The 5,763-nt window shown below is 32.3% G+C and overlaps 1 long non-coding RNA gene across 1 annotated transcript; it reads right to left on the bottom strand.

Moving 5' to 3' along the window:
* Positions 1-1,329: 1,329 nt before the first annotated feature.
* LOC126736205 (uncharacterized) lies at positions 1,330-2,496 on the bottom strand. The gene is made up of 2 exons (XR_007660628.1): positions 2,108-2,496; positions 1,330-2,033 (listed from the first exon to the last, which is right to left on the bottom strand). It is a non-coding gene; the product is annotated as an uncharacterized LOC126736205 (long non-coding RNA).
* Positions 2,497-5,763: the final 3,267 nt, after the last annotated feature.

Genomic DNA, 5,763 nt, shown 5'->3' with positions numbered 1-5,763 from the left:
AGTAGGGATGCCGCTGACACTCGCTACGGTCCACGCGGCTTTTGCCTTGGCTAGAGCCGGACTTAAACATTTTTTTAGATGTTATTATCTTGTAAAATAAAAATACCTACATAGTACAAATATTGATTTTTTAATATAAATAAAGTTCATACATTAACAAAATATTTAAACAAAAATAAACATCGGATTTCTACATCTAACAACGACGATATAGAAGAATACGTGCAGGAAGTTAATTAGGTATGAACCCATAACTAAGAGACCATTCTTTGAGTAATTTTAAAACAAAAGGTTCATATAAACATATGTCCAGAAATTCTTCGTTCTCAATATACAGGGTGTTAAAATTTAACAACAACTAAAATATATGCCACTGACTTTTGTGCAATTTTTATTATGTTCTGTGGATTATACAAATAAAACTTTTCTGTCTCTTAAATTTTTTTCGTATCTTGCTTAGTTAATAATAAATTCCAAATGAAACTTTTCCCCAAATTCCTTGTGTGATCCAGGGATATGCAATTAAGTGGACTTTTTTTCTCGAAAAATAAGCGAGATACGAAAAAGTTGTATTTGTATTTGAGTAAATCAAATAAGATATTAAAAATGGCACAAAATTCAGGTGCCCCAATTTTTTTGCCACAAATATTTCTTCAGGTCCCGTACGAGATTACACTGAACCTAATAAATTTAATCATGTTAGGGGTAAATTAGCCTGTTAAATAATTTATGGTACATACTTAATTAACACCCTGTATAGTAACGCTTTTAGATTAACATCTGACTACATAGTAGTTTAAGGATAACTAATTATACAAATAAAGTAATATTTCAAAACAAATAGAAACTCTTAGGCCAATAAATAAAGACAAATAGTTGGCAAAAATTCAAAACAATTCTAACATCTGCGAATTTTTGTTATATTATTAAGTACCAACTAAAGTAAAAGTATACAATTTTGCAACTCTTTTAAATATGGCAATACTGTTAAAATGGCAGAAATATAAATAATGTCCTTAAAAATCCAAAAAAAAAAAATATAACATTGCTGCAACTTTAACTGATGCTTAATTATGTTATTTAAGCCATACAGCCAAATTTGCAGCTATTAAAAACTTTGGCAAAGTCAATTATTTTGCTTCATTAATAATTTTTGACATACCCCTCTTTTAATACAAAAGTTTTTATAAAAAACGCTACGCTTTGTAAAAACGCTATCAAAATAGTCACTAAGTACGGCGCTGAACTAGGCGATACACCTATGAACACAGTTCGATAAACAGTGAGCTCGGCATCCGGAGAACATGGCTGCGGCATGGCTAAGGATGCTATTAGTTCGCTTACATTTTCGAGCGGAGTGAGACTGCTGGTTTCTTTATGCTGTGGTATCACTTAATAAAGTTTATAAAAAAATACAACGAAGATAAACCCACCTTATTGTGATCACAATTTGGTTTACACTTCTGCCGATATAAAAAACTGTATTATCACACTTTTTGTATCGATAAGTAATATTTTAAGCACTACTTTTGAATAAAATAAATACCTACAAAAATTACACTTTGGACACGGTAAGTAAAAATAGGTAAGTTTTCAATTTAGCCTTAATTTAAATTACAAAAAAAATATATATTAATCAATTTGTTTTCAGCATTTAGGCTGCACCAAATTTACAAAAAAAACGACTTATCTGGGAGCCTGGGACACCACAACAGACTCAAGGAATCGAGGACACCATCAAACAACTTGACATATCTGGAACTTCATCATACCAAACTAACTTTCATCCAATCTGGAAACCGGAGACCAACGAGGAAGAATAGAACTGCTTTGGATCTTTCTTTTCACCCTATCCTTCAACCCTAAAATACCCCAGTACCCATGTAACTTTTGTCATAAATTTAAGAATAAATATTTAATTTAAATTTAGAGTACTTTTTTTTACACTTTCAGAATTCAGCAATGGGAAAGCAACAGAATTAATAAAATTGTTCTAGCTTTCGAGTCCTCCAATATAAATTGATTTATTTAAGCTAAAAAGAAATTTAAACCTATTATAGTCACCCAAAAAAACCAACTAAGCTGGAATAAAGTCTCAGAAACTTACCGAAAGATTTTCTATGCTACTATAAGACCAAAACCATTTATCCTGACCAAAGTCAGCAAATGAATTTCAAAAGAACTCCTACAGAGATATAATTCATTTAATTTGCTAATTTTGTAGCTATTAATCCACAAAGGAACGCAAAAATTACTAAAGCGTTAAATTGCCACAAAACAGCGATTTTAGTCTATACTAGTTGCACAGAAGTAGATCTTGGCAGAAAATGACCGATGCTCGACGGTCTACCATGAGCGAAAAACCCAAAAAAAACGAAGAACGCGTACAAAGAATGCCAGACTAGGATTCTTTTCAAACGAATATTATTTATACAGGATGGCTGTGAATTAAATAGTAATATACAGTTCGATAATTTTTAATTGTTTGATTAAATAGTTAAGAAACTTTGTTTTTAAAGAATTAGATTAATATATAAAATGGTTTAAACAAAAATCAACCGTTACAGTACGTTCAACAAATAAAACTCAAAAAAAAAAACTACCCGTTGTCGGGAATAAAAAAAACAATAAACATTTCATAAACATTCAACATCAACATTTATTGCTGTTTTTATTCCCGATAACGGGTAGCTTTTTTTTTACTTTTATTTGTTGAACGTTTATGTTTTTTGTGATGTTCTGTATCTGATAATGGCTGTTTACACAGCCGAAATGCATAATACATTTAACTTAATGACATACATGCATTTTTCTTGGAGATAAAGACTTCCCCATTTTGTAATCTTTATATACACATTCTCCTACAAAATATGGACTTCTATTCAACTAATATTTTACAAGCTTAGAAGCTTGTTTGGGATCATTATCGTGTTGAAACACGAATGTTAAAGGCATTCCTTCATTTGTATAAGTTACCATATCACATTTTCCAAAATGTCTGTATACATAAATCTACAGTGCGAACGTAAAGGTTGGAATAAATTCATTTAAAATTCAGGGGTATGTTCAAAAAAAAAACGCTCGGACATGTCGATTTTTATTTTTATCTGCGGGTTTTCTTACTATAATTTTATGTATACAGGGTGGCCCAAAAATAAGTTACGGTCATCAACGTAATTTTTTTAAATGTAAACACCTATTTTTTATTTTAGATTTAGGTTCTACATCAAATTCTAAGTACATTTCGTGTACCATGTCCTATACCTAAACTCGACCGTTGACGATTGAACACAATAAAAGGCTATTTTTGGAAGAGTTATTTATATCAAGCAAGAATACATAAAAATATTTTAATTAATTTATTAAGTGTTGAAAATGGCTGGCACGAACCTCTTGGCAATATCCCAATCGATGCTGAAATTCTTGTAAAACGTTATCGATAACAGAAGGTTCTATCAATCTTATTTCTTCCGTTATTCTAATTTTTAAGTCTTCAATGTTGTTTGGCCGATTAACATAAACTTTGGACTTAAGATACCCCCACAAAAAAAATCTAAAGGAGTCAGATCCGGCGATCTGGCCGGCCATTCAATTGCACCCCTCCGACCAATCCAACGTCCAGGGAAAACGGTATCCAGGTACTGGCGCACGGGACGAGTGTAATGGGCTGGAGCTCCATCTTGCTGATACCATTAGGAATTATCTAATATATCCGGGTCTTCTGGATCGGGGTATAAAGTGGCAAGGCATGGTACCAAGTCATTTTCTAAAAACTCTAAATACCTCTCACCATTCAAGTATCCTTCAAAGAAAAAGGGCCCTATAACCCTGTTTTCAATCACCCCCGCCCAAACATTTACTTTTTGAGGGACTTGGCTGTGGCACTTCATCATCCAGTGCGGATTTTCAGTAGCCCAATATCGGCAGTTTTGCCGGTTTACACTACCATGAAGACAAAACGTTGCCTCATCAGAAAATACAATTTTTTTTGAAAATTGTGGATTAGCATGGCACAAGTCCATAAGTCTCTCACAAAATTCTAAACGCCTATCTGGGTCATCTTCATTTAGTTCATGAACCAATTAAACTTTATAAGGGTGCCCATTATTTATACCTAAATACTTAATGACGGATGTCTGGTATATCTGATTTTCTAACGCAATATTGCGAGTCGTTTTATGGCAATCTTCTTCAACTGCCAGCAAAACATTTAGTTGCTTCTCTTCTGATATACTTGACCGACCTTTCGTATAATTATCCCTGACATGACCCAAATCCCGATTATTCATATTCTATTTTACTGACAGTACTTTGAGATATACGTGGCCTATCAGGATACTTGGCATGATAAATTTCACAGACTTCCATCTGAGTGCGCATCCTGTTTCCATAACCTATCATCATCAAAATCTCTATTCGCTCTCGCTCACTAAGACGTACCATTTTTTGAAATTTTAATTTTATCTTTTGATAAACTTAACACAAGCAAAACTTTGCTTAGGCATCTAAATCAAACTAAATTCACTCAAAATTATTTGATGTCAACAAATTGTGACAAGCAATCAAAAACACCAACCACAAATGTAAATAACCAAACAATAACTGATAGGTTGCTTGATATAAATAACTCTTCCAAAAATAGCCTTTTATTGTGTTCAATCGTCAACGGTCGAGTTTAGGTATAGGACATGGTACACGAAATGTATTTAGAATTTGATGTAGAACCTAAATCTAAAATAAAAAATAGGTGTTTACATTTAAAAAAATTACGTCGATGACCGTAACTTATTTTTGGGCCACCCTGTATACATAAAATTATAGTAAGAAAACCCGCAGTTAAAAATAAAAATCGACATGTCCGAGCGTTTTTTTTTTGAACATACCCCTGAATTTTAAATGAATTTATTCCAACCTTTACGTTCGCACTGTATGCATTTTACATGTGTACCGGACCTATCCGAAAGCCTGAAAAACATTTATTCTTGGGACGTAGAACTTTAACTCATCCCTCCTTCCTCCAAATACCCTAGATTTTAGATGACGATATGACTGGATCATTTTTGGGCGACCCAGAATTTTTTATTGGTACTATGTTGCCAGTTGCACAGAGTCCCTTTATAATTCGAGACCCTGTAGACTCGGTAAGAAGTAAGTTTTTTCAGTTACATATTGCTTCACGAACCCTGCTTATAAAATTCAATAAAAAAAACGGTTTTACTACAAGTTCATTTTAAAGTTTACTTGGTAAAGACCCTCACTATACGTACATACAATAACGTGAATATTTTAAGAATAAAAAACAAAAATATAACTCTGTAAATTTTGCATTAATTTTGTCTTTAACTTACCCATAACTCAAGGAAAAAAACTAAGAAAGTTAAACTTTTCCAAATTTGTATCAAAAATTGTTGAATTAAAATGACTGGACATCTTTAAGCGTTTCTTGAAAAAAAGTACTGTAACATATAAAAACAGTCACATTCATACTCTCCTGAAAATAATATATTTCTTCAAAAACTTTCTGAACAACACTCAAAATATCTCTGGATGAAACTTGTCGGATTTTTAAAGAAAAATGTCTACATTTTCCAACGATTTTCACCTAATTTACAATACCAGAAACGGTCCACTCTGTATATCCATTAAATACCTAATAAAGAAATTCTTATGCATATATAGCGGTACAAGCCACGTGAGTGGTAAAATATTGTGCAACGAAAACATTTTTTTACCGCATTTTATCGTAGGTTTGAATAGTACAAT

Source organism: Anthonomus grandis, chromosome 1, assembly GCF_022605725.1.
Source record: "Anthonomus grandis grandis chromosome 1, icAntGran1.3, whole genome shotgun sequence".
Classification (NCBI taxonomy): domain Eukaryota; kingdom Metazoa; phylum Arthropoda; class Insecta; order Coleoptera; family Curculionidae; genus Anthonomus; species Anthonomus grandis.
Note: the sequence above shows the minus strand (reverse complement) of the source record. Positions and strands in the feature narration are given on the sequence as shown.